Genomic DNA, 25,471 nt, shown 5'->3' with positions numbered 1-25,471 from the left:
ACACACACACATACAGCAACATCACACACAGGAAATGAGCCGTGCGGGAAGCTACCATCTCACCAAGAGGGGTGTGCACAGACAGTCTGTCTGTGCCTGAAGCAGGGTGTAAGATGAGAGTTTATTTTCAGTGGGGGTCTGTGGCTTCAAAGAGGAAGATAATTGATCTGAGATGAGAGATTGTTTCCTCCCCCCAGAGATGATTTCTGGCTAGTTTTCCAGTCCCTCTGAATTACCACCAGTTGTCTCCTTTCTAAGATTGAAGACACACTGTTAATTTCCCAGCAGAAGACCCCCCCCCAAAAAAAGCAGTAATGATGAATAGCCCCCTCTGTTGACAATAACTGGTGACAGAAAATGACAATCTGAGGGGGAAATTTAGACTAGAACCTTTCAGCAGAACAAGCACCCTAGAAATGATCGGATTTTGCTGGTCAATTCCTCAGTTTCTTTCAGTTTTGTGGGATCGTTCAACCATCATCAGTTCTACTTAGATTCGGTTTCATTTTTCAAATGAGCGGTAAACCCTTGTGCGGATTTCACAACCACCACTTCTTGCTTCTTTGACAATGGCACATCTTGAATACCTTGAGTAACCCAACAATAACTTTCAAGTTTTCAAACTCATATTTTAGAAACATGACCAACAGTTGCACAGTGCTACCGTACTACAAATTGAACTCACTGATTGCTGAAGTAACTCTGTTCATTCACTCATTTGTGACTTCTTGAAAACGGGCACTTTACAACTCGACAAAACATACAGATTGTGCAACTTCTGAACATAAGCACTGTCGACCAGTACATTAAACCTCATTCTATCTTGTGTTGCAAAAGTACCTGCTCAGTGATCCACATCCAGGGATCAGTCTTAATTTGAGTGAGTACTCAACTTCCTTTGGTGTTAATTTCCAGTTCCACATCAAAACTGTGATCAAAATGCAGCTTTGCATCTGTTGTTCCCTCCTGGCTTCCAAAGGAAAGTGTACATAAACAAAACAAAACAGAACAGAGGCCCATTTGGTGCATCTCACACCGGGCAGAAACTATTAACAGAATCCCTCAATCATCCTCCTTGCCCATCAAAAGGCTACTGTGGTGCTTGATGTTCATCACCTGCTTGGATTGGAATAGTATTAACTGATGTTAAACAGCGGCTGTGCATCTTTGAATGTGAAACAAAGGTGCCTGCTTACCTGTACACATTGGACACAAACCATCCAGTTTCCTGATAGCCATTCAGTGACGTCAAATAGCCTATTACAACAGGTGCATGCCCATAATTTTAAGTGTTCAGTTCTGTAGTATATACATCCATGGACAAATTCCACCTCTGCATTTTTCCCAGTGTTTGGGAAAACAGTAAATATTTCCATACATCACTCACAGAATGAACTAGAAAGGCAGTTTCCTTATGTAGATTTCATTTCTTTTGAGGATAGATCCATATGTTGTGAAGTTCCTCCCAGTGTTGTAACTGATAACGTGCACATCAATAATAGGCATGTAGACAATTTGAAAGTTTATCCATTGAAATGCTCGTACCAAAAGGTTACATCGTAAGTCAATGCACATTTTTTCCCCTGATTTTAGGATACACTCCCAGTAACCTTGCATTCATATCTGGTGGTTTGCTCATTAGAAATATTTGTACAAAATCCGCAAATTTGCAACTTGCAATTTTAGTTGTACTGACAATACTAAAAAGAAAAAGGATCTTCATTAATTTTTGAACAAGGATTTTATTCTCGTTTTAGTTTGTGATCGACAGTGCATGTATTGCTGTTCTACCTTTGGCAAGCCAATTTTCATCTTTTACATTTATCTTGAAAAGGAACCTGCTCACATATAGTTTAATGTCCATGTTTGTTTGTTTTAGTGATTGCAGTTTTTATGGATGAGTGTGTGTTTGTCTATTGGGGTGTTGGCAACAGTAATTAGGTTCAGTTCCAGTTATGTTTTGAAATGCATCTGGGTTTTGGGTTGTGATGGCATATAAAAGATAATGATAATACTAATTTTTATAACAAGCAACGTTCTCCAAAACTTGTCATTTTCAGAAACCACTTATTCATGCATGGTAAAATTTGAACTCATTAGGAAAATTGATCCTCTGTATAGCTCAGACAGCCATCTGTTGAATGGGTCATATTTCCTCAGAACGGATACACCACCCCACCCTCCATGAGTATCATACAATTCGATACATAAACAGAACACAGTATGGCCTATTGGTCATGGATAGATTATCCACTCGATTTTGTTCACACGGACATGGCTAAATGTATGTATTTCCAGCCACAACAACAGTGACAATTTCTCCCACCCCCATCCCCCGGGGCACACACTCTTCGTGAATTCACAAATTAAACTTGGCTCAATATTCATGACCGTCCAGGAATCCCTGTTATCCCCCAAACCTGATGAAATGATGCTGGATTGTACAAATGAGAATTAATCCTTCTGGGAAATTTTACCGCTTTCCGTAGCAACAGCTCCTCAAATACAAGGAAACTACTACAACTGAACTTGTTCAATTAATGCCAAAAACATAACCACAAGAACCAAAAAAAAAAAAGAAAGAAATTTCAATTCACATACAACATCAACATGCTTCATCATCAGCATCTCTTCAGTCTCCTGTTGATGGACTGAGCACGCAGTCCAAAACGTTGAGTATACTCCTGGTTCTTTTCAGAACCACACATACTCATAAAAGGTATATTCCTTAGCATGGTGCTACCGCAAGCCTATCCACCCGTTGCTGTTTTTCACCATGAATAGCCTGAAATTCCATCATCAACATGCTTCAGAATGTGTAATTTATATGACACTGTAAATATCTTTTCCTACTGTCAGTTTTCCATTGGAAACTTGTCCAAATAACAAGCCTCAAATAAATACCATGTATACACAGTGTCTATTCTTAACATGGAATTTTGTACCCGTTAAGTTTTTTTTTCTTTTAATCTGAGCATTGCACGTAGGCTCACAGGCCTCCAAGACAAGAATCTTTTGATTGCTTAATCATTTTTTGCTTAATTGTGGTTTTGATTAGACAAACATTTATTTAATGATAATTTTCTGTTCTCCACATTTTAATTGATTATATTGTAATGAAGAAGTAAGCAGTTCATCAAGAGATCTTCCGAAGGAAACTGTTTCTGTTAAAGAGTCTTTACAATACAAGTCATCTATTCATGCCTTTCAACTTAGCTGGCCCTACTTTGGATCTGTTCTTTCATTTCTAGATTTCAAACTGATGTTTAGGATTTGGGGTTCAAATGAATTTTCTGAGTGGAAGCCTGCAGGCCAATTCTCATCCAACTGATCTAACAAGAAAATCAACACATCAATCAATCAGTCCAGTAGCCAAATAATACTTGCAGGTTGTGTAAGCTAAATAACGGGACAATTTCTGGCCTGTTGCACTAGCCGTCTGACAACAACAAACAGAATTTTCATAACTACCAGAGAGGTCCACCTGAGTCATGCTGATGGTGAGTTACCCCAGCGGAAATGCTGCAACTAGTCATCATGACGTACTGATTTCATATCTGCTGGGGCTTTCCACATCCTACAGGTAGAGTGTTAACACCTCATTCAACCTCACTGTCAGGACCCCTGCAAGCCACTTTTGACACACACACACACACAGCCACTTTATGGGCGTGACTTCCCGGTGGATGCGGGATACAGTATGGGAGGAGGGGAGCTTCGCCTTGTACCTCATCAAATACTTGAACCGTTTTCCACACTGGTGGGTGAAAGGTGAATCAGTGAAAGTGAAACCTGGTCACGGTGTGCTGGCAAACACAAATGCTGAAGGAGGCTTAACCTGTACAGCGCAGACAGTTCCTTTGATTACTTGAGAGTATGAACCAACCTTCCTAATTACCGATCAACACCATCCGGGTATAAGGAAATTGTTTGAATGAGCCGACACTACTGCTTGGAAAATTTCCATGGTAAGCTAAAAACTAGAACAAAACACTGAGAAGTGAAAACCACTCACAGGGGACACATACATGTACATGTAATGCATGACAACTGGGCTGGTAGCCTGTTTCTACTTAGCTAATATTTCCTATACTAAGCAAATCAAATTCCACGCCTAGTGGCTCTGCAAAATTAGTTCCTATGCACCAGAATTAAGACTTCAGGCATTCCAATGTTGTCCTTCTCCAAAAAATCAATCAATTTTACCGCTCACAATATAACCCACATCAAGTTTGATTCCCTTGGTGTATCTTTTTTTATAACACTCATCCACAGGAACTTACTACACTTACAATGCGTGCAAACTCTCGATAAAAAAACAGCAAACACGAAGTTAGCACTTGTTCCTGACAGTGTTCCGTTCCTGACAGTGTTCCTGACAGTTCTCTGAACTCCCTGCTTTTTTATGTACATGATGTACAAATATGCCTCGGGCCTCTAGCCACAATGACTTTTTAAAGATGTCTAGGAGGGCTGTTTTGATATTAATTTAACAAGGACAAAGCAAATGCAGAACAGTTAACCCCCAAATCAAAATACAACAAGATAAAACACAAAACACCAAGGCACAAAAAACATCAAAGCATACAATATTTTTGTATGATCCCTTTTCACCATCATGAACAACTCAAAGTGAGCAAAAAATAATGGAAAACAATTAAAAAGAAAACAAAAGCATCAAGTACTATTTTTATCACAGCTATATTGATCAGAACCAGTGCAGTATGATCATGATCCCTAGCTTCTGGCTATCTGACATTACCTACCAACAATACTCATCTGTGACAAGTAGCCGTACGCCCACGCATGCAGGCACTCAATGCAACATATTTGTGGAGCCAGCAAGACCAGGAAACTCTCCCTCTTTCTGTCCTTGCATTTGTATTTCGGAGAATTACCATGCTTGTCCCTCACATCACAGTCTGAATTATCTCGTTGGGCCAGATCATTGTGAGAGACATGATTCTTACCTTTCTAGGAAATTCCATCTGGCACTCAATGAAGAGTCTGCACACGTCCGTTGGCAGACAGCTTGGAACCTTCCGACATGCAAGGTTGGACTACTTGTAAACATTCTTTTTCCCCTAAACACTTCACCTCTGGTGCCCTCTGTTCAATTCCTGACAAGTGCAACAATATGTGCGATTCCCAATAGTGCGCCTCCAAGAGATTGAAACATGTTGGCCAATCAGGACGCGCAAAATCTGTCGACTCTTTCCGAACGCTTTTCAAACTCTTGGAGGCACACTACTGTGAATCGCCTGCCCGCCCATTGGAAGCGCAGACAGGAAAATAGTGCTTCTGAACAAGCCTTTTGGAACCCCTGCCCCACAAAAGGAATGAATGGGTTAAACCAGCCATGACTAGACAGGTTCACTGCACATTGTATCATCAGTTAACGGTCACTCACACTGCCTCTGCCCTGTAGGTTTCTCATCACGGTACTATCATCTCCATTCAACTGGAGAACCATCCCTGAACGATGATGATGCTTACACACTTTTGTCACAGTCAATCTAAGCAGAACAATTCCAGGCAGCGTGAAGCACTGTCCTTTCAACATCTTGTACTCCCCCCCCCAATTTCACAAATTGTTTTTTCGTCCAATTGTATGTCTTCAGTAATTTATCATTTTTGGCAAGTTGTCATTTTTTTTCCCACAGCTAAACTGATTGGAATAACATACACTCCCGCAGTAAATTAGCAAGTCATTTCAGACAGTGCAGATGCTTTGAATAATGAAAAGGCAAACCTCCTCACACTGCCAGGATGGATTTTTATTCTTCTCATAAAGAGACACTTTGTAAGTACAAATGATAATTTACAGACAAGCCAATTTATACTGACCTCTGAAGAACCCTACCCTCTTTTTACGCTTTATGTACATGTATTTGAAATATACATATATATACTGGCAGGTATCTATATGTACTGTATCTGCAATATTGTAATGCATTTTGCTGCAATCCTAATTAATCAAAGTGGACAATTGATGGACAAATATTTTTAACACCCTCACTCTGAAAATGTGACATTTTGTGAGAATGATATGTTTGATGCTGATGTGTCAAAAATGTGACAGCAGAAAAAAATCAAGGGATTCCTCAGCATGTCCCCAAAATGTGTTGCCATGGCATCAAGAGAAAATCAAGAGCACGTAGATTCCTAACCCCTGCCCCCCATCTGTAATAAATTTGCCCAGAACTACACATGCATGTGTAGTTTTAAGTAACAAATGAAAAACGCTGTTATCACTCAAATTGTCAATTGCCTTGCTAGGACAATGCAGTAGCACAAACAAACACTGTCCTCATTGCATGTCGCAGTATTCATGCAGACATCTTCACCAATAACCAAACAGGAAGTCTCTGGCCCACACATCCAGCCCTACAACTTCATCCAGCTCAAATAAATTACTCTACGTGTTCAGCCCAAACCGGTTGGCTTTTTACATTTTAAAGCACCAATGATCAAGGAATGAAAATAACAAGTCGTTAATAAAAATGACTGCCACTACACTCACGATTCCGTAACGTGTTGTACAACAGATTGTTTTGAATTCGGATTCACACAAAAAATTCTTGATTTAAGAGTATATGCATGCGGCAAAGCACATTAATTATTAACTCAATACACACCAGAGCAAAGGACAATCCTTCATCTGCTCTCAAGAATCAGGGTTTTCTTAATAAAAAATGCATCTCCTGTGGATCACGGGTTTCCACAGAAACCAAAGAAATGAATACATAATCTGTAATTCCATTTAAACAAAGTTTCAACATCAATTTGATACAAGGGTTGTTTCAAAATTGCTGACAGGAGTGGTAGCATTCAGAGCGAGATTTGCTCATCAATGCAAGCACAGACAACCCTTTCCTCTAGTGTCAGGTGCATGAATAGCACTGGCCACGGGGTGTAACATGTACAGTGTATGTATTAAGGAATGCAGGGAACCGAGCAAATCCCATGGAGGTAATTCTTGAGGCTCAAGAGATGAGGTGGAATCTACTACATCTAGTGCAAAGGAGGTAGATGGGACAGTTGTGTTTACCTTGACAAATGCAAGTGACAATTCTCCTGTGAGAGCAACGTACATTTTTTTTGGTTAGGAACTGTAAGCAAATTTGCAGTGCTGCTTGAACAATTCATTTTTCTTTTATGCACGAATTATCAGCTCCTACACTGTATGTTTGCAATATCCGTGTTTCACAATGGAGCACCTCCAAGAGTTTACAATGCGTTGGCCAATCACAATGCGCGAAATCTGTTCACCCTTTCCAAACGCGCACTCGGTCGACAGATTTCGCACACTGTGATTGGCCAACACGTTGTGAACTCTTGGAGGCACGCTACAGTGAATCGCCCGTATTGTAGCATTGGTGGTAAAATTGACATAAACATGGTTTATGTTACCTATACATATACCTGTTACCTCATCAAAATTAATTTACCGATCAGTATGGGACAGATGGAAATTATATTCAGTGGGAAGCTTAAATATCGACATACAAATATATAAATTTCAAAACTACCGTACAATTTGAGAATATATCCTTTCAATATTCAATTCCTGAACTCCTCATAAACTCGACATTTGTAAAATATCCAATGTGCTTGAGTAATTTCCTTGGTTTATGCAACAGAGTTGTTCCAGTGAGACTGACAATTAGAAATTGCAATTTTTCAATCTTTATCAAATAAGTGACCTACGTGCAGTAAATACTGACCTAATATCATGCCCATATGAATATATTTGCACCTATTTATTAAATCTTACACACATACACGTATTATAAAGAAATTTATGATATCACATTAAGATCAATAACTTAAGCTGGGACTCATTAACGAAATAAATTCTTCATGGCATGAGCAGAGCAAGTAACAAGAAACAAGACTTTTTGTTTGACCACTCGGCTAGAATGCAGAATAAGACAGCTCTAAGGTTAAAAAAAAAATCAATAATTCATAGCAATCACCCTTTGGGGAATGGAGGAAAGGAACATTATTGCCAAAGTAGGGGCATTATGGCTTGAAAAATTCATGTGTGGTAACTAAATACTTTATCTGATAGAACAAGCCAGTGTGTGATATGTACATGTATACGTACATAGACTGTACAGCAGGAATGAAGCATAACATGCGAGTTGAAAAGAGAGAAGAAATCTGGCTATCAAAAACAAAAACTTAATGACAATCTTCAATATTTTCTGAATTAAAACTATGCGACAAGCAAAATGATTAATAAAACAATGGCACAAATTGAAAGCTTCGCCAGAAACAAACTTGCTAAGTGCATACAACATAGAATCACAACAACCATGAGGGCTGCACTTTAAATGTTTTGACAAGGATGAATAACAAAGATGTGTGCAAAAAAGAACTAAACAAATGATACCTACATATTTATATGTTCTTTTTATGCGTAAAAAATATGTAGTAATGTCACATTCCACAGTAGGTTTGTGGGAAAAAACGTGCCAAATTATAGAGCAACCAAAAACAAGCAACCAAAAATGAAGAAGTGCCGGTAAATCACTTCATAGCCCACCACTGATGAGGACCAGGGCAAGAAAAGAGAGGATAGAAAAAATGTGTGAAGGGGAAAATGACTTGTCACAATACATAACAATGGCGTTCTCTCTCAACACTTCAATTTACGGCTCCAGAAAGTGCATGCGTAATTTGATATATGGCGAATGAAAGAGCGTGGCAAGGATATGGATATTGAATCACACCGTCTGCTTGGTAATTTACAGGCGATGCACTGGTGATTTGCGAGTGCTGGCATTCTCCCATTTCAGAATGTGTTGTTCATTATATACAAATAGTCCGTAGTTTCTGCTCGATATTATATATTCGCAGTCATTTTTTTTGTGTGTGAGCATTGCTACTTATTTTTTCCAATTTTTTGTCACTTCCTGGGATGTCAATTTTATTAATAAGTTTAACAAGCAATATTTGATGCAACGTTTAAAACACTAGGAAGACAACACTTCCTGATAACATTTTCCAAAAAAAAAAGACAATTAAATCTCTTTGTACATCTATCTAAAAATGCTGAACTGAATTTGAACACAAACACTTCCATTGTTAAAATAATCAGCACCGAGACAAATGTGGGGAATCTCATTTCATTATGGCAGGAAAAAGAAAAACCATGATAGTAAAATCATATAAACCAAGTTATTCCATTACACTGCCACATTAATAAGATCCAAGTTGTATTCTCTCAACAAAGCCAAACAAGTATTTCAAGCCCTATGAACAAATACATGAGATTTTTTTTATTGAGGATGGGCAACGATATCATTTTCATATCACTGACTCTGAAACGTGTATTTACTCAAAACAATCAATTTCTGTTGCCAAAGTTTGACGAAATTTAGCTCAAAGGCTCTCTCACAGCAAGACAAATTTCCCACAACTCTGATCAAAAGTTATTAAAGTGGATTATCAAGATCAAGAGGGGCTTCAGAATTTGACAGATGTTTGACATTTGTAGCACACTTCCTTGTTTAGGAGTAACTATCTTTTCATTGGAGTCTGATTCGCTTGGCTCCCTCCCCTCCTTCCCTCTCCTTCTTCCTACTGAAGAATTATTTTATCTTGGCATCCGCAGCCTTCTCCGGAAAAACGCAATTAAGCCCCACCGTTGGGCACAGGAACCATAATGAAATTGTGCGCATTACGCCAACAGACAAACACAGATTGAAGGCAAGGACTCCCGAATGAAATCACGCCGGTGCAAAGACGGGTCCTTTAAAGGGGCATAACAGGTCAAGACGATGCGACAAGCACTTGAACCCCCCCCAACTTCTTCAGTGTAATACGCTGCTTTTGCAATGCCAGACTCCTGTGCTACCTGCTCAAAATTTATTTCACTAGACTACAAAGGAAATCTAACTAGAGCACATGTTGCATGCGAGATTTGACACATATACTTGACTGAATACCTTTAACATTTCTAAGGGCCTACCAGTAGCTCCACTGATCAACGGTTGGGATCTTTGACGACGAGGCACGGTGGCGGGCCCCGCTTAAGGATAGGATTTACGAGACCAGGGAGGAATCACAGCTCTGTATTTTGATCAGTTTTGATTAGGTTTGGGAGCTGGTTGAATGATAAATTGATGGTAATAACGGAGATTGTCGAGGGTGTTGGATTCAAAAAGTTAACTACTTCATGGAGTGAATTTTTAGACAAGCCCTAAAATGTCTAAGCTTACTTCTCATGTCATTTTATGGCATCAAATAAAATGTTCAAAAGGAAATGTTGGGCTTTATTGGAACCAATCCACACTGCAAATGATTACATGACAATAATGTATCGTACAATGTATAAATTTCACCGTGTAAATTTAATGTTCCTAACTCAATGTAAACGAAAGCAGGAAACTGAAAGTGATTAGATGACTAATTTGGTGCCCTCAAACAATAACCAAGAAATATGTTTTTTCTTTTTTCAGAAAAAAATCTTCTAAATTGTTGATAAGGTTTTCTGGCTTGCAGGGGACAGGAGGCATTTATGAATGCATTAACCGAGAAGTATGTTTCATGTTTCAAATAGAAATTACAATGTAAAAATTAGACTTTTTTCAGGAAACCACACGTAATATTTGAAATATTTCTACTATCACCGGTTGAAGAGTAAGTAAATCAGTGTAACAAAGATATCATTTGGTGTTTGAAGAACTTGAGAAGGGAAAATATGCCTTCAGAGTTTTTGACGGGGGTTATTTCGTTTGTTTGTTTGTTTGGTTTTTTTTTCAAGACAGATTACATTGTCTCTGACCGCCATCTACTTTAGAACACTCAGTGTTGCTGTCACTAGTGACACTCACTGAAGATTCTGGAGATGAAGGTTGTATGTTGCTGATGTCACAGAGAATTACATGAAAGAAATTGACCTCCAACAAGTTTCTAATCAACTGCAATTGGCGATGTGAAGGGCAACGCCGATGAGCTAGCATTAGCAAACGATGACTGTCATAAGGTGGATACTGTGATGCAAAGATGCATTTTTGACAAAGTTGTCCTATCAGTCAAAATCAGTCAGATGACCCCATGTGTCTGTGTCAAATCAAGTGGAAGTATTTTTGACTGTCCGTGACTGTTACAGCAAAAGGAAGGTTACTGTAAAATGCAGGTCATTTATTTTGCATTCAGAAATTGATTTCAGATTTGATTCCAACGAGATCTTTGAGTCAACTCCCCCCCCCCCCATTACAGTATTTACAGTGTGCAAGGGTGCTAGAAATAACCCTGTTTTTAGCCCATTAATGCCAGACCATTGTCCAACATTGACTGAGCATCGATCGCCGTTTTCTCACTTATTCTTCCCCTCCAGTTCCCTCCTTCTCAACCCCCCCTTCTTTTCCAGTCTTGCAAGGAGGAGAGATTGCACTGTTGCATGGAACTCTGCCAAACCAAGGTGCCAGGCTGCGGCACAATGTATTAACCTAGTAAAACTGGAAATCCTGAGCCCAGACTTTTTTTTTGGCCTGCCACACACAAAAATAATGTGAATGGGTCTGGTGCCGGGCTGGCTGGGGGCTGAACCACCTGACAGAAAGCAGGCATTTCCTGCCGCACAGGGTTGAGGCAGGGATAGCTGATCGGTCAATGTACAAGTATCTTCTTCCTACAGGCGGGGCCCAGTAGAGCATGCAATCTGGGAGATACGAGTGGCTGGGGGGGGGGAGAGCAATGGGGTACTTGGCCTGGAGACAGTTAAAGGGGATGGAGACAGATGAGAAAATCATCCATGTTGTCAGATGCAGAACCGCCCCATAAAGCACCAATGGGCACTTGGTTAGCTTGCTCATCTTCTTAAAGCGGAGCACTGATTTTAGATGCTCTGTGAAAAAAATCAACTTTCAAATTTTAATCCTTTCAGAACTCACCGGGCAGTCAATTCTTTGTGTAAAGATAACTGCATATATATTTCGATAGGCAGTTGGTGGAACTGAGACACCCCTTGATCTGTGTTTTTCTTTTGAGAGGAAAATCTATTTGACCTTACTTTAATTGCTCAGTTCATGGTCAGTTCTTAACCTGGCCAGTTGGAAATGGCAAAGGATGGAAACATAAAAATGGCAATTCCATATGTATCGACTTATCTGTGACAGGGGTGTGATTTGGGGAAAATGAAAAATCCATCAAACATTCGTCGGAGGGTTTTGCAAGTCGCGTCGACCACAGCTTCCCTACAATTCACGGCATATCTACCTTATTTGATTATAGGAGGAGATTCAGGTACTACATGTAAGCCACCACAAGAGCTGTTCTTACTTTGAGGGATACAATTACAACATTTACTTAAACAAAACCCTTGTCCTCACTCACTTCAATTGCAATTATACATGTAAGCTACAATTGGTGACAATCAAAGACCTAGAAGTGTAATACACAGTTTTATCAGTGATCCACAAAATTCTATCACAATTTATTAAAACTGAAAACTGTCTCATACAGAGGAGTACAGCATTACTTGTGACACCAGGGCATATAGTTTTTGTGTTGACTACAGCCAAAGGGACAAAAAGTACATGTATACTACCTTCTAATGATGCCTCTTTTTCCAGCCAGGACAATTTCTAAGAATTCTTGAATCTTTTGTCTACATTCAGATCCCCTTCCCTACCTACTACCTTGTATGACATTTTTGATCAACGTCAGACCACCACGAGAACGGAATGAAATGCAATGGCAGACAGACGCAAGTTGTACACGGTGCATGCAACGACAACACATGTACCGTGCACACACACAGCGAACGTACAGTATGTACATGTACATACATGTGCACACAACGATCATACCGCTGGCCTGGGTCCCTATGTTTTAACAATGATACCTCCATTTCCAGGGGGAGTAACAACGCAAAAGCACATGCTATACACCTAAACTTGTGCAAGTCTTTTGCTTAGTGTCGCACCAAATATTGTAGTCTTTGCGTTACATATTGAAAGCATTCCCGATACGGAAATCCGGAAAGTCTCACAGAAATTCCGGATAGTCCCACAGATATTCCTGAAATCCGGAAAAACCACACCCCTACAGAGATCCACAAACCAAATGACAAATGAGCATGCAGTGACGCTGTTTCCAGGTAGCAACACCATCCCTTTCTTTATTAGCCAAGCTCAAGCAGGTTCCCAAACCACCATTATCGCTCAGACCCTGCATCCAGGCAACCCACTGTCCAGCTGAACCAGTCACCAGGGGCCCATCAGAGCCACTAGGCCCATCCAGGTGAGGAAGGGTTCAACAAGGTCTGAATCAACTGGCCAGCCTCATCAACACCCCCTCCAGCCCCAATGCAAACAACATGTGTTTGATTTGACACCAGGGGGATTCGTCAGACCACAAAGGTTTACTCACACACAGTACACACTTCCAACCAAGCCCCATCTTACTCCAACCAAGAGAACACCTGAGCACATACTAAAAAGACTTGCAGAAAAACACATCTCCTGACAGCCCTCTAGCTCTGGGCAAGTTCAATATCCATTTCAAAACCCTGGGTGAAGTTTGAATTGGCAAGGTTGCCCCATGCTCTTCTCCCATTACAAAACATTATTTCCCCTTTGAAAAAGGTACAGTCACCCCCCAAAAATGTCCAGACCTAAATCTAGTGTGATGGTATAATAGAATTTTAGCTAGTAAACACAAAAGATGCACATGGATGAAAAGGGACTGGAACATGATTCACCAGTGTTTGGATTTCTTGTTTCAGTTCAGTGTAACACAGAAGCCAATACATGCACAGGTTGAAAAATATGAGCCAGAAATCTTACATGGAAGAGTAACTTCTTTCACGACAAGGGATTTCCCCCTGTCTCTTTCAAAGGATATCAGCTACACAGTCAACTCTCATAACAACGAACACTATAGGGTACCGAAGTGAATACGTTACGTGCACAATTAGTGCGTAAAAGGCATCTAAGGCGAGAACCAGAGCGTGAACCAACACGCACATGTACATGTACTCCTTTCGTTTGCACTGCACTTTCTGGCTCACAATGTCACACTTTGGTACTCTTTTACAACAAAATACTGTTATGGGCAAATTTTGAGGACACCAATTGCATGAATTCTTGTCTTAAAATTCTTTGTTTTCTACTCCTTTTATAACAAAGTCCTAGCTATACCAAAGTAATTTGGTCCCTTGAACTTGGCTACAACGAGAGTCGACAGTACATACATTGTAATGTCCCACAAAAACTAGACTTTCTCATGGTTTTAAATCAAACAAAAATCTCATCTGCCTAATGCTTATCATGTACTGATGCATCATGTGTGGGGGGTACGGTACACATCGCGATGATTACCCAAGGTACATGTACAGTATAGGTCTAACGAGACACTCACAAAAGATCCTTATTCAGAAAGATCTCCATTAGGATGATGACAAGAGTAATAAGGTTCCCTGGATGGGTCTTGGAGGAGTGACTAATGTAACGCATCGCTTCGGGGTGATACACAGGAGTAGCTTGGCCAGTGAGACGGCAGACAGCTATACAGGCGGCATCATCTTACCGATGCAACCGATATCTAAGGATACGTGTCTGAGTTATTATACATGTATGAATGTGGTGAAATTTGGCTTGGATGGGTTTAGCTGTATATGTACACGTAGTATTTACATTTATAAAGTTGCACTACCATGCCTTTGCATCATGATGCCACAATGATAACTTTGCTCCCCTTGTCAGTAAAACTGAAAACCTGCCAGTTATTTACTGAGCAAGAAGTCATTCATGGCCGTCTGCTCAGCACGTAGTTTTCATATATGGTTCACTTTTGTTGTATTTTCTGCCTCATAACGCCTTGAGGCAAATACTTGTTGTGTTTGATTTTTGTGAAAGGGTCTGTACTTGTTTGCTTACCTCGTTACAGGTTAGTCAACCTTCCTGCAAGAATTGCTAGAATGTAGCAAAACTCGAATACCGCAGTGCAACAATCACCTTATAATTGACCATATTGGCACATCTAGCCAATGTACATGAAGAGCACAGTGGTTGGACACAACATTCCAAACTTCCCAAGTTATCCCAAAACACGGATCAAATGATCTCTTCCCACAGTCCAATCACACAGCCTATGTGGTAAAAAAAAAAAAACATCTCAGCTGTCAACACTCAGGCGAGAGAAACATCCCCATGAATGCCTAACTGCAACCCCAGTCCCCTCTCCCCTTCACCCACTGCACTTTCTGGCAACATTGACTTAGCAGCCTCCTAGCAGGAATGTTGCCTTCAAACACAAATACCGGCATTGGAAAATGTCTGACATTCGGGGCCGTTAGGACAGGCCGCCTACATGCGTTCCCCCAGCAATGTGAACTATCTCGACTGTTTACTTTTGAATGCTGCCCGCTGCAAGAAAAACTGTGTGGGGGGATGTGGAGGGAAGGGGTAGGTCAGAGCTAACAGAGGCAGACCAAGATGACAATGATAACGATTATGATGACCATAACAGTGATGAAGATGAGGATGTTGCCAACATGCCAAGCAGGTGATGCCACTTCTTCTTCCTACAAAATTGTTCCACTCTGATAATGCTTTCAAGCGAGAAAAAAAAATCCTCCAATATCGAAGAGAAAAAGCATCTAAGCCAGCTGGGGATTGACAGAATCCCAACTATCTGGCAGGCAATACCAAGGGAATGTTTTTCCCTAACTGAAGACATATGATGCTTTTATCAGGTCGCTCAACTCGTTCCACAAGCAGACACCTCAATCACCAATTTTTTTCTGAACAAATATGATTCTGGGTCATAAGTAGGTGTCACCCATATAAACATAAATGAGTACAAACAAACAAATGCTTGCCAAGTACTTAATATTCGTACTGGGACAGTTGAACGTTTAAAATCTAACTGCAACAAGCATTTCAAGTCTTTCACTTTGTGAGCTATCCTACATTGTAAGAAAAAGAAAGCAACTCCAGTGTGCCAAAACTGGTTTTCCTAAAAACCGACACATATGAGCAAAATCCAAGAAAAAATAAAAGCAGCAATATTTTTGATGAGCTAAAGTTAAATTTTGGTCCATTTCATTTCCATTTCTTCCCAAACCATGTAAAAACCCCCCAACGTAGCCTCAGCCTCAGAAAGACCACAAGGAGTTACATACTGGCAGTGTAACAATTTTCACCCCCCCCCAATTAAAATTCTGGATCCACCCTTACCTACACGTTACCAACTGCAAGTGAATGAACTCTAGTGATGAACATGATAATTCTGCCCCTCCCCACCCCAAAAAAAATTGTCAATTTTTTCCCCCTTTCCCATCCAGACGTCTGCAAAGTACAATTTAGTGGCAAGACAGGAAGCGTGTGATGCTTCAAATCAGTCAGAAATGGCAGCACGAAGGAAACGCAAGAGGGGACCTGCTGTGCGGTCATCCGACAGAATGACTAAACCGCTTGAAAACATTCAATGTGCTGCATTTCACATCCTCTGCCGGGTGGGAGGGTATGCTGAACTGTGGGGACACAGTGCAACAACTCCCCAAGGCAAACAGGCATAACATTCTGCACGTGGGTGTCTCATGTTAGACACTTGCTTTGTTTCACGCTGAGGAAGGTCACACCCTGCTCTCCCCCTCCCCAATGGAGCATGCTTCAGGGACATGAACATTTATGGGAACCCACACTTGTGCCACAAGTGAGGTTTTACATCCACCACTCTTGATCTGAAACCTGTGCAATAATGATACAACACAATACACGTTATTCATGAGTCAGCCAAATTGGAATTGAAAGTGAGGTTAACCCTTCAGTTTTGAAACTGAATTTTGGAAATTTCCTGTCTACTCTGATGACTCAATTCGTATTTGTAGCAAAACATCCTTTAGTGTTTCACACCAGATTTGAAGAAAAAAAATTTGAAAGGGGGGCATGGAACCCACGTGAACTCTAAAACAGTCTGATACCATCCCCGTTAAACAGTTAAAAATCTATAAAATAGATTTGAGGAACAAAATCAAAAATGGCTTCCAAAGATCCACTGCATGAATAACACTAATGCAAGAAAATTCTTGGAATTCTTCAGCACAATGAAACACATCCAAGTTCTCACTGCATTGAATCCCTTTCGCAGAAACTCGCTCCCATTCAAAAAGGGGGAGGCCTAATCCACTGTTGCAAACTAGTCGGCTCAGCTGAGAACCTGCCTAGAATCTTCAATCCCAAGGATTAGAGCCCATACAAGCACATCATTTTGAAACTCACTGGTTTGACAGATTTGACAAAACACAACAGCGCTCTGCAGCACAGGGCCAAGGATGGAGCCAGCTATCATAAATCAAATAATAAACCTAACCTGCACCAAAGGAATAAAATGGCTCAAGGTTCAGCTTTTATTCAACCCTGCTTTGCAGCATGTTGGATCTTTTTCCCTATTAATTCCAAAGAATGAAATTCACTTCTTCCAACTGAAATTAAGGACAAGACGAATTCAAATGAAATTTGTCCACTTCAATAGATGGGAATTTCATTTGAATTTCCATTTAGAGTGGCTCTTTCTCAATTTCAACCAACATTAGCCTAAATATTCATACTGGTCTGTGATAACGAATCTTTAGAAAGTTTAGTTAGTAATTCCAACCTAAATTTGTTCACTATATAATGGTTTGTCTCCCGTTTCACTCTTTGGACTGGAACTGTTTCTATTGTATTGGAAGTGTTAGAATCAAATGAATTCTGAAATACAGGTTTTGTTAAAAATAAGTCTCACCCAAAAAAATGCTTATCTGTGAAATGGCAAGGTTTTTTGGTCAGTGATTGTGGAAAAAGTGACAAATTTATAGATCTGCAATACAACAGAAATTCCAAACGTGTTCTGGGTACACGTTACAGCAAGCAGCTTACATGTACATGCATCTAACCTTTACTTTCACTGTAGAACACAACACGATGGGCAAAATTAACACACACAAAGCGACAGTGTGCCTTTAATTACTCAGGTGGGGTAGTTTGAACTCTTACACATCCTGCAACACACACACGCAGGGAAATACACCTACATGATGTACATCGTATGCCCATGGGCCTTATTTTTTTACCACTGATGGGAAGTTACCAACAGTGTCAAACGGTTGACATTTATAGCATTCATGTCACACATTAAAAGGATAGGAAAAGAGGGAAGAAAAAAAAAATTGACGAGGAAACAATGACAGGACAGTTCACTCTTCACAAGCCTGCCTACTCACTCGTATGGCTGAATCAATCATTTCACAGTTGGCTGTGAAATGTGCATGGTAATGTTATTATGACCAGGTGCGTGGATGTTATGCACTGCCTATGCATGGTCGCGCTTCGAGAGTGCCCTTTTCCTGTTTGTGTTTTTTTTTTGGCAAAACAGCGTGTTTGCCAAACCACGCTTCGCGTCCATGTCCATCAAGGAAATTGTTCATTTAGGAAAGAGTTCAAAATTTGGGGGCACCTTTTTTTTTTTTACTTTTCGTGGGCACAAGAGCATATGTTGCTTTTATTCTGAGCAACAATGAAGCCAAGAAAGAAAAAAACCTATCCACAAACTATTTGCATTCCTCTTAAATCATGAACACAACTGCAGAACAAATTCTTTACCTCACAGCCAATCAAGGGATAAGCCAATGATGTTATCCTGGTAATCAACTCTGAGATATCAGCCTGATAAACAATACAAGTACATGTATCCCTAAGCACAACTGACATGTCCAAAGAAGCACCTCAAGCCTGTTTGCCCACCAGAAAGGCATGCATGACCTTGTTGCACTGGTGACCTAAATACATCAGAATAATAAAGGGCTACATGTACATGTACACTAATGCCTGACTGTATTTTTACAAACATGTACTACCTGCACACAAATCTCTACCCTCACACAGGGCAAGTTTCCTCTCCATGTACAAGTGTCAACCCCCCCCCCTCGCAAGACATGCACTGATTATCTAGCCAGACTGGTGCTTCATCATAAAATATATTGCAGCTCTTATCAGGGCAGGAGGGTGGATGGAACCCATTACAGGAAAATATCAGGCAAATGTTTGCTAGAACATCAAAGTCCCACCCTTCCATCCCCTTCCCACTCTCTCACTATACCAGTGCCACCTTGTAACTAAGTCCCCTACTCCACTCCAGGTGACGCCTGACCTCTCGCACGGCTGGGTCAACTGATCTGCAGTCCTGGGTGGCAACCCAGACCAACAATAATACCTAGGCCTGTCAATATCAAAGGGACCTTCAAGGACAGAACCCACCCTCTGCAGGTTAACCCATTCGGCCTTGACCCTATGAGGTGGTGCATGAGCACAGGTCACTCCCCCTGACTGCTGCCTGGCAGGATGACATACAGGAATACCGAGTGCTCCTACTCGAGCATGTGTGTGAACATCCTCCTTGATGGAGAACTCAAGTTTGCTCAGATCTTTTCTCTTCCTCTATTAAGGCCTGTCCTTGCTTTAGGCCCAACAAGAAAGCAATAAAAATGTGGTGTCACAAAATACTTCCAGCAATATTTGCTCAAGTTGAAAAGTGTTCAATTTTTGCGAATTCGGAGTGGGAACGTTTGATCTGATTCACATTTCTGTTTGCTTTCCCACCAAGTTTGAACTGGCTTTTAGTCAGAAATTAATGTTCCATCATTTGGGGCCATCTTTAATTCCCAATCATTTTCACAATGATACGAACCGTATGCTGGGGGAGGGAGACCTTGTACATGTACATTTTTAAAAAATAAAAATTGATGATAATATCGAGCACAGAATTATTTTCTTTTTCAGCTATCTAGGAGGCAGGGTGGGTCCAAAAAAGTAGTCTTTGTAAACCTCATGAAAAAAATGAAAAACTGGATGGCCCTGATGAGGTACATTTAAATGTAGGGCCTAAGTATACACCTACATTGAAATACACACGAGTATGACATTCATGTCCATGCTCTACAGGAAGCGTTTTGTTCAAAACAAGTATCAAAAAGTCTGGGTCCTTGTTCACTGTGATTCACAAATGCACAATTTCAATGAGGACGGCACTCTCCTCAACTCTCCATGCATCATGGGAAAAACACAACTAATAAAACTGCGCATAAGCTTATGATTTTCCAGAGTGTACTTCCAACCATGTTTTGATCAGATTCCTTGCGCCCCAACAGGAATGGTAGCACAGCTCCCAACATAGCAGTCCAGAAATGAAAAAAACCTCACGAGGTAAAGTTCCCACGAGGCAAACGAGAGTAAGCGTGACAAAAGGTTCAGCGACAATGACCTTGAGATAGACCAGACAGAGATAGCCAACATTGGAAATGCTTCATCTCATGGCTTTGAACAGGGGAACAATTCTTAACAGAGAATGATCAAGATGAGAAAAGGTTTTCTTCTTGTTCTGTCTCTCTCTCTCTCTTCTCTTTTTTCTCCCTTTCTTGGAGCTCGTATTCTCTTGTCAAGCGACAGAGGTCTTAATTCTTCAGTGCCTCCGGGGGAATCTCAGCAAGGAGTCTAATTGACATTTCTGCGGGTGCTTCTTTTTGACGTGAGGACGGAGGCAAGCCCCGACTTGAAAGGGATGCAACTGGCAACAAGGGCAGAAAAAAAGCCCCACACGAAGAGAAAAAAAAATGACCAAATTGGCCCACACAATTTCTGAAGCAAGGTTGTGTGATTTGCAGACAGAGATTTCAGGAACATTGAATCAGAACTCTGTGCACATACCAGTACAGAATTCTGAACGATTCAATGTCATTTTTTCTCAATGCATAATCATGTATATGCAGTATACCATGCAGGCAAAACATGATCTGTTTACAGTATTCCAACATAAATTAGAACCAGTTTTTGTAAGATATGAACCCTAACAACGCAAAGCCATGGATGTTTAATACTTTGATGTCCACTGCATGTGTCACAATTTGGAAAATCTAAGCAAAACATACAAAGGGCAAACACAAAAAAAAACCCTAAGTAAATGAATACATGTACACGCACACCTTTCTAAACACAACCTGAAGAAAATTGACCACAAAAGCACCGCAAAAACAAAGCAGGGCATACAGGAAGCACTGCTGATGACTAATTAATCAATATCACAAACGGCTGCGGGTTACAAATCGCCAGATCATCGCATGGCGCTCTCATCAACCTTCATCACAGTCTGGATGATACAGACGTCAACAGCCGGTGCCCCGTCCATAGCCAGTTCCTGGCGCTGGGGGTGATTAGTCATTTTGCTCATGAGCGTGTATGTGACGCAGTGGGCCCTCCTCTCTCTCCCCCTCCCCCTTATAAACATTTAACGTCTGCCTAGCTGGCACACTTACCTGTGCGCTGCTCATTAAGTCATCCAGTATTGCGTTACAAATATGTTTCCCTGCAGATGGTACTTCATGAGTGGTGCTAATTTACACTTCTCACCTTAAAGGTGTTGGAGATGTGGAGCAATTTGAAAAATGTCGCACAGCAGGTAGGCCTTGTCAGATCAGGGGGCCTTGCAAGCATTAAAAATGTCCACTGAAAGTATATGCACACTGCAGATGAACTTCAAAGTCTCTGAAATGTACACCACATCCAAAAATAATTTACTTTTATTCTTTAAAAAAAAGGGGGCATCCCTTGGCTTTTCTCTTGGCAGAGGGAAAGCAGCTGTCTGGCTAACATGTTCAGAGTAAAATGTCACATTTAATGCTTGAAAAAGAGTCCCACTCTTAGAATATAATGACTCCTTAAAGCTACATCATCACAAAATGAAGATGTACATGTATCAAAGCAGTCACACCAAAAAGCCAACTGAAAACATTTTTAGAAGTCATCACTGACATAAATTCTAAATTAGTGCAAGTTCTTTACAAACACAAACTATTTATTTCAATAAGAAATTTCAATAGGTAAATCAGATTTCTATAATGTGCCTCTACTTTTCATGATGGTTCTTTGACATAGTGCCAAAGGAGGCTTGACGGTTGTTTACGGGTACATCATGAGTATAAATGGGGCAGATGTTTCTTCCACACGTTACTCAGTGACTAAAACTCAAATGTGACTCAACAACCCACAAAGCCTGGGATCCAACGCAGCAGGCAAACTCTGTGAGACGAGATATGTACGGGGACAACACTTTGCAATGAAAACTATGGATTGATCGACTCCTTTGGCATCCAGGGAGAGACTTTACAGCTTTGCACATTGACGAAAAGCATTCAAGACATCGCTGCTTGGTGCAATGGTGCCCTCTTTTGCTCATGCGCGAAGCCCATACAAAAATTCCACTTAACTTCTTAAGAGACAGGTCTTGGGTTTGAAACTTTGGTAACAGAAGTTCCAGTTGTGCAATGATGGGAACAATTTTACTAGTTCTCATAGACTACGAGGAACATAATATTTGAAGGAATGAAAAAAATAAAGACATGTAAAATTGAAACAAAAGAAAAAAGGTTTCCCACTGCTAAATTAACAATCAAGCAAAACAATGCAAGTATACAAATGCCCTTTGATATTTAAACAGTAAAAAGTAATTTGCACAAAAATGCTTTATCCGCAAGTTTTAAAAAAAAATTCAGGAAATGACAGATTTAGATCACAACGGCCTTAAAAATAGACATTTCAAGTCAGTTCAATATCTGCTGTAGCCAAATAACATTCTAATCTCCTCATGAGCAGTTGCTACAGTCTCACTAAAAATTTAAATTCTGTAAACTTTTGACATTTATGACCCCGGAATGTTAATCATATTAGGGGTGGATTAATTTAGGGCAGTAACACAAAAATGTAAAGATGTAAAACTCTATATGACAGCAGGCTAGTGAATGTAAACAAAAGGTAACAACTAACAAATTACAAGGTATTACAAGTTGATTTATTTATACAACACACTGGTGAAGTGGGCACATTAAATACACAGACGCCACGGGACAACTAATACAGCACAGGGAGTGTTTGATGTAATCCAGGCTGTGAGTGGTGTGGGAATGAACGAATTCACAGTCAGGGAGGAGATTGTAATATTACTTGCCTGATGAGCTGCAATGCTTTCATTCCTCCCAGCTTAGATGCCATGCCACGGCTGTAATTTAATACCATTCACCTAGCGCTACACGCTGGAAAGGCTCCAATTTGGGCCGGCTCCAATTCCTCGGCAGGTGGAACCGAACGGCCCTGGAGGGGCACGTGGCAGGTAAATCCAACAGCAAACACCTCCCAATCTATTGTCCATTCCGAGTGGCAGAAGATGCCTTGGGATCCTAGGGATAATTTTTGTCTTCCCTTTCGCAAAACCCACGTGGGCAGGTAGGTTATCAAAACGTGTGGGCTCAAGTCATCAGGCAGTAAGCTGGGGTGACAGACCACCCCTTGGGGGTGGGAGAAATGGTCTGGGCCGCTTGTTCGCTTCTCATTAAGGCTGCGGCTGGCTGCAAATGTCACTTGGGGTCACTCCAAGAAGATGGATGAGGGCTCTTTAGCCAGCACATGTTGGCGATATACAACCATTGATGCTTGTATTACCCCGTCTAGCATTATTGCCTGGACTAACAAATTTTTTTTGGGGGGGGGAGGCTCATTGTCAACACTCTGGAGGGTTATACTGCATAACTGTCCTATCATTGCTGCTAATCATCTTTTTTTCTTAATGAAAAAAATGCCTCTTGTGAAAGATGACTGCCAAATGCAACTGCAACAAAAATTCAAAAAAATTTCTCCCAAATGAAATATGGTTTCCATCATAAAATCTCTAATATGAGCGGGTACAAACATCATCTATTTTTGTAGCGGCATCTAATGAACAAAACTGGCAGTTCATACATTTAACTTCCGGATGCGCATTATATATGGCACAAGCACGTGTAATAAATGAAAACATCTGATATTCCTCAAGAAGTAGTCTGATTCAATTATTGCTCTATGTGCGCAAAGCTGGTCTGACGCAAGCAGTTACGCCATCTCTTGCCACGGATGATTTTATAGAAAGCCAAATCACAAGTCACTACTGATAAGCAGTACAGCAGAATTTAAAACCAAGGCAAAGGATTGAAACCACAGGAGAAAACCCAGGCATCATCATCACCACCATCACTACTTCTGCAACTAACCATCTTCCCCTTCATCACCACGTCTCCAAGACATGCACCACCCTGTTATCCCAAATCAGGTTTATCTCTATAATCACTGTCTCCTACAAAAAAGACAATCTACACGATCTCAATTCACCATTATTATAATTAATGCACACAACAGAAAGGTAGAAGTGAGCAGCCCAGAGAGAGAGAAAGAGAGAGTGAGTGAAGAAAAATAAAGCAGAGCTTTGAGTTCATCCCCTGGGTACTGACTGGCTGCTGTAGCCGCTCTCTGTCCATGTCTATCACCCTGATCAAGTATCAGCAGATCCAGTATCAGGGGTTGTAATCCCCTGGACAGAGCTCTTCAAATCTGGCAAATTTGTTACTTTACCCCCTAAAAGCTGTTACAGCCTGTTGTGGGGACACACAGGGGTCAGTTGGCCAAGCAGGGTTGCTGAGACAGCGCCAAAGGCAAAGGGAGGGCCATTCTGAGAATTCCTTTTATTTAAAAATGTGCATCGGAAACGGTAAAGAAAAAAAAATGAAACATGACCAGGAGGGATGATTAGAGATGGAGAAACAATCTGGCACTCAGTTTTCAAGGAGACATGTTTCTGTGGATTTTTTAGAAGGCTCCTACATGTTGGAAAAATAGCTGTGATGCTCTGAATGGTACCAATAATATCATCTTGGGAATAATTAATGTAAAAAAAAATAAATAGTGGGAATGTGACGTGTCTGATTGTTCGCCTCCCAAATCTGAATATATCCAAAATAGCTACACAGCAATCTGACCCTTGAAATTCCTACAAGCACCCATTAAAAATCTGGCAAACCTAAATCTGTGATTACAGAGCCTAATTAAGTTGTGAATGAATTTGGCTATGAATCACTGATGAATTCCTGAATTTGGATAACAGTCCGGTTCCCACAGCAGAGGACATTGACTACAATGAGAGATCTCCAGGTATGATAGCTGCCACAGTCGTTTTCCTCAATTTTTCTGGGTATTTGTGCATGATCTCCATTTCTGCGCAACTCTGATTTCACTGACATCTTAAAAACTAATGGACGTACATGTGCATGTCTCATCTAGGTATCCTAGACGTGATGTGATGCTTGCTCTTTGTGGATGATGGATACAGGTACCTACATGTACCATCAAATTGATATGAGAGGGAACCAGCATTGGATGATACAAGCTACTGGGTTGCCAATGTAAGAATACGGTGTGTCTAACAATTTAACCACACCAATAATAATCTCAAAATATGGAAGGCCTGACATTTCGATCCTAACAGAATCTTTCTTTGCCTTTGAGAAATATTCTGCTAGTATCGAAACGTCAGGCCCTCCATATTTTGAGATTTGTATTTTAGGTCATTGTAGTCAGCAAGTAGTTTGCAGCAGTTTTGTATTACATATCTGTGGAAC

The 25,471-nt window shown here is 40.6% G+C and overlaps 1 protein-coding gene across 4 annotated transcripts in view; it reads right to left on the bottom strand.

The window, feature by feature from the left end:
- Window positions 1-25,471, bottom strand: part of LOC110979760 (uncharacterized) — a 129,079-nt gene that overhangs the window by 64,116 nt on the left and 39,492 nt on the right. The window lies entirely within an intron of this gene.

The sequence above is a fragment of the Acanthaster planci genome, linkage group LG02 (genome assembly GCF_054643075.1).
Source record: "Acanthaster planci isolate LZ-2023a linkage group LG02, COTS_SCS, whole genome shotgun sequence".
In the NCBI taxonomy this organism is placed as follows: Eukaryota; Metazoa; Echinodermata; class Asteroidea; order Valvatida; family Acanthasteridae; genus Acanthaster; species Acanthaster planci.
This window is presented reverse-complemented; position numbering and strand designations above follow the sequence as displayed.